The sequence below is a fragment of the Lolium perenne genome, chromosome 3 (genome assembly GCF_019359855.2).
Source record: "Lolium perenne isolate Kyuss_39 chromosome 3, Kyuss_2.0, whole genome shotgun sequence".
Taxonomy (NCBI): Eukaryota; Viridiplantae; Streptophyta; class Magnoliopsida; order Poales; family Poaceae; genus Lolium; species Lolium perenne.
In genome coordinates, this window is record NC_067246.2 from 249,467,313 (window position 1) to 249,472,786 (window position 5,474).

General features: G+C 43.4%; 1 non-coding gene across 1 annotated transcript; it reads left to right on the plus strand.

The window, feature by feature from the left end:
• The first annotated feature begins 1,765 nt into the window (after positions 1-1,765).
• Positions 1,766-1,838, plus strand: TRNAE-CUC (transfer RNA glutamic acid (anticodon CUC)). The gene has a single exon. It is a non-coding gene; the product is annotated as a tRNA-Glu (tRNA).
• The last annotated feature ends 3,636 nt before the right edge of the window (positions 1,839-5,474 follow it).

Sequence of the window (5,474 nt, forward strand, 5' to 3'; positions counted from 1 at the left end):
AGAAGTTTACAGCCATCCTTATGTATGTTCGGTTTGTTACATCACCAATCGGTCAACATGTACAGAGAAAAGAAACATGGAGTTCGTTGCAGGATCTGAATCATTTGGTCACCTAATATAGCAGAACTGGTGCGTAAATATATCTCTCCGTTGAACTAGAAGTCTACAACAATCCTTACTTATGTTTTGACTTTGTTACATCGCCACACGGTCAACATGTAAGGGAAACAGGGAGTTCGTTGCATGATCTGAATCATTTGACCATCTGATATAGCAGAACAGTTGCGTAAGCAATGACATGTCGGTCCCCTTAATAGCATCTAGCAGTCCTGGTTATCCCTCTGTTCCTACATCCTACACAATTGCCATTTGTCAGCTAGTAATCGGACTGACATTTCGTACACATAATTAAGGAAGGGGTGCGCATGTGATAATCTGCACTGTAGCTCCACTATCTGTCTATTTTGAGGCCTACACGGAAGAAAGATTGCCGTCTCTTCACTCTGCAGTAAACCTGCGAAATATCAAAGATTAACCCTTACCGTTTCAGGTAAAAAACATGACCTTAACTTGAAAAGACGCCCTAACTGCACCTGTCAACACCGCTGCGCCCGTCAAGATCGCCCGTATACCACCCAATTCTTACCTGGTCAGCATCTCTCTCACTGTCGCACAAACAGCTCCGACAAGATTATAATACCAAATGCGCTCATTACAGTGACCCGTGAGAGCACATGAATCACGTTCTCACCAGAGTTAGGGTAGGAATGTAGTGCGGCTCGAAAATCGCCATCTACTCTGCTGCTAGTGACTCACTGCGCACTGTTCCTTCACTTCTGGTCTGATCTGCTTGGATTTATCCACTGATCGTCATCTTGATCGATATGGTGTTTATTCAGGGATTCTTTCATTTCCTCCTGCTCCAGCCGAACAAGGAGTTACTAATATGAGAAAATGCACTTCGTTTGATAGCTGTAACTGTACCATTTGTCAGAGTAAACTGAACATTGTTTGGCATATGCACTTTGAGCAGTGCACATTGGAAACAAGTTGCAAATCTATTTATTCTGCCTTTTCCTGTGGCATTCGTGTGGCACCTTTTGTGTATGTAGTGGAATGGGACTGTGTTTTGGTGTGGGAATTTCCCACGTAAGCAGCTTTTACGAGGATTTGATCCTCTGACGATGGCTCCTTAACGAAATTATTTATCGTGCATCTCGATCCCGCTTTGAACACGATCTTTCGATTGATTTTATGGCCCCCTCTCTTGGCATCAGAATAACAAGAGTGCACCGGCTTGATAAGACCTCTCCGCTAACAGAATGATGTGGAGGTAGCAAGGATCTCGATCCATTTTGTTAGGCAAAGAAAAGCTCTGATTTGGACGTCGATTCGATCCTTCATTTTCTTGAAGGGAAAAAATGAATTGGGTCCAATCCTTGCAATGCGCGAGGCGTGATTGATTATGCTGGCTCACTGAACTCATGACACGCACAATGAATACAGTTTATAGCTTTAGCTCCTTTATAGATGGTGGAGGGCTTTTGTATGTCAAATCTGGCTGTCTTTTTGGTAATTTACATGATCCGAAACGTGCCATGGGGATTGGGGATCCCTTCTCAGGGTCATTCCTTTTTGTAAGGCAATCTTCGACCTCATTTCTTGCGACGAGAAGATGAATACAATGAGCCTGAATCATTTGGCCACCATTCACATTTCAGTATTCTGTCGATAATTACTAGTCTATCACTTCAAGAGCATGCATTCCGTCGTAGTCTAGGTGGTTAGGATACTCGGCTCTCACCCGAGAGACCTGGGTTCAAGTCCCGGCGACGGAATCTTCTCTCACAACCTTTTATGCCGGATGTCAATCGTGCTTTAAGTTCGTTTTTTTTAGGGTAGTGCTTCAACTACGTAAGGATCTCAAAACCGCTAGCTTGCGACACTAGTGCGAACTTGGGCCAGGCCCAATAACAGTTTAGTTTCTGTAAGTCGTGAGTGATCATTGGGCCTGTAACTAAAGCAGCGCACACATCTCTGGTCGACGACGGCGGCGGTAGCGACTGCATCTCGGGCTTCAACTTTTTCCTCGTCAAGCTCTTCTGCACCTCCGGCGATAACAGCAAGGAATCCCTCACCCCGGTTTCTCGGATAGGGTTAGATCTTGGTTAGGAGTTGTCATATCTGACTAGGGTTTGATCTTGTTGGTAGGGTAAGTCCTAAATTGGGTGGTTTATCATGATCTTACTAGGGTTTCTTATGGCCATATTTGTCATTCCTTGTTTGTCCCAAATGGGTTGAGTTAGCATGATCTTGAAAGGGTTTGTGTTGTCCACATTTGGCATGTATTGCTTGTTTGATTTAGCATGATGTTGCTCTGGTTTGTATTGTCCATATTATCCATCTCTTTGTTTCGAAGTAGATTCACGTTCTCTGTACTACGATCTGTGTAGGATTAATTTTGTGATGACTTTAGCCAGGTCCTTGTGTGTGTTGGGACTCCCAGATCCCATCGCAAGTTCCCGATTCACAACCCATCTATAGGGCCAAGGTGTCGGTCACCCCCTTTGTCGGTCGGTAAGGGGCCTTTGGTTGATCTCGTGGCTCAGGTAGCAGGAGAGATGGCAGCGAGGATGGTCGTCGCAAAGAGGGGCAAGGCCAAGAACCACAGCGATGCGGAGAAGTGATGGGTTCGTTGCATGGAAAACAAAAAAATTCTACTGTGAACATGAACAAAAACCAAGATCCAATCTAGGAAGAAGCAAGATCTAATCTACCAAGATCGAATCAACAAGATGTATGTGAGACTAACCCTCGAAGATTCCAAAGCCTACGAGATTAGATCTCGTTGTTGATGTAGTCGATCGTCCTGTGCTGCAATCCGGCAGCACTTCCGTACTCGGTCGTGCGTACGGTGTCGATGAAGCCCGTCCTCTCCCCGTTCCAGCGGGCAGTGGAGGTGTGGTAGATCCCCTCGGAATTCCAGCAGCACGACGGCGTGGTGGTGGTGGTGGAGGAGAAAAGCTGCAGGGCTTCGCCAAGTCGGAGCAGACTTGCGGTGGAGGAGAGAGGGGCGGCCAGGGTTAGGGTATGAAGGGTGAACGCCCCCTGCCCCTCCCCTCTTTATATAGGGGGGAGGTCGGTTTGGGTGGGCCCCCAATGCCACAAACCCATCTAGGGCCGGTGGCCAAAGGGGGGAGGGGGAATTCTTCCCCCCAAGTTGACCCCCCCTAGGGTTTTGGGGAAAACCCTAAGGGTGGCCGACTTGGGCCTTGAGGGGCATGTGCCCCTGGCCCATTAGGCTAGGGTGCATCCCCTCGGCCCATGCTAGGCCTCCTAGGTTCGTGGGGCCACTGGTGGGACCCCTAGAACCTTCTACAACCTTCCCGGTCTTCCACCGGAAAAATCCCGAACTTTTCCGAAACCTAGAAATCAACTTCCCTTATATGAATATTATTCTCCGGACCATTCCGGACCTCCTCGTGATGTCCTGGATCCCATCCGAGACTCCGAACAAACTTCGGTCTCCATCTCATATTCTGAATCTACTTATGCGACATCGAATCTTAAGCGCGTCACCCTACGGTTCGTGAACTATGCGAACATGATCGAGACTCCTCTCCGACCAATAACCAATAGCGGGACCTAGAGATCCATAATGGCTCCCACACATTCAACGATAACTTAGTGATCAATTGAACCATTTACACACGATACCGATTCCCTTTGTCACACGATACTTTACTTGTCCGAGGTTCGATCATCGGTATCTCCATACCTAGTTCAACCTCGTTCCCGACAAGTACTCTTTACTTGTACCGTGGTATGTCATCTCTTGTGACCCAGTCACATGCTTGCAAGCTAATTAGATGACATTTCACCGAGAGGGCCCAGAGTATATCTATCCGTCATCGGGATGGACAAATCCCACTGTTGATCCATATGCCTCAACTCACACTTTCCGAATACTTAATCCCATCGTTATAACCACACATTTACGCAATGGCGTTTGATGTAATCAAAGTACCCTTCCGGTGTAAGTGATTTACATGATCTCATGGTCGAAGGACTAGGTAACTATGTATTGAAAGCTTATAGCAAGTTGAACTTAATGACTTGATCTCATGCTACGCTTATTTGGGTATATGTCCATTATGTCATTCACCCAATGACATAACCTTGTTATTGACAACATCCAATGTTCATGATCACGAAACCATGATCATCTATTAATCAATAAGCTAGTTATACAAGAGGCTTACTAGGGACTCCTTGTTATTTACATAACACACATGTATCAATGTTTCGGTTAATACAATTATAGCATGGGATGTAAACATTTATCATGAACACTAAGATATAACAATAACTAATATATTATTGCCTCTTGGGCATATCTCCAACAGTCTCCCACTTGCACTAGAGTAAATAATCTAGTTTACATTTGTAAAGATATAACACCTTGGCCTTCTGGTGCTTATCATGTTTTGCTCACGGGAGAGGTTTTAGTCAACGGATCTGACACGCTCAGAAACGTATGTATTTTGCAATTCATTTGCGTCTCAACGCATCACTCATTTTCCAAATGAGTCGGCATTAATCGTATATGTTCGGTCTTCTGGTGGAACCTTAATTCCGCGGTCTGAAATATGTCACTAATATTATCACACACAATATAGCTTCAAAGTTCTGACACTATCGGAACTACACCAAGTTCTCAAAGAACTTCTCGACTTAACATCCTCAGTCATTTGTCAAAACAATGACATACTCTGCCTTCGTTTGTAGAATTCGTCACAATATTTAGAACTCATCTAAATCTAGCATTGTGCTACCTTTTAAGGAACACTTAACCTAATTGAGATATGAAATTCATTTTTATATGTGATCAAACTAATATCGGTGCAAAACCTTACAACGATTTGTTTGTCAATACCCCATAAAAAACTATATATATCCTTGGTTCTTCTAAAGTACTCAAGGATATTCTTACTGTCGTCCAATGATCATCACATGAATCATTCTGGTACATGCTCATAACACTTTAGAGCACATGACATCTGATTGTGTGCATATTATTCGTGATCTAAAATCACTCATATGTTTTTACTCATTGAGTGTCAAATACACTCAAGTCTTGTTAAACCTTCACATGGAAAAGAACACCTTCTTAATATTTTTATATTGAACCACTTGAATATTCATTCTATGTACTTTGACTTAAACTTATTATGTGTTTCAATCTATCTTCATAGATCTTGACACTAAATATTTTTCAGTTAATATCCTATCATTGAAGTTAATTCTCAATGAAACCTTTTAATCACATCAAGTATATAATTACACCATTTATAATCAATGATATGTCATCCACATATAATATTATAAGTATGTCTCAGCGCTCCCAATTAATTTCTTGCAAATGCAAGCATCTTCATCGTTTCTGATGAAATCAAAACTCTTTGATTATTTCA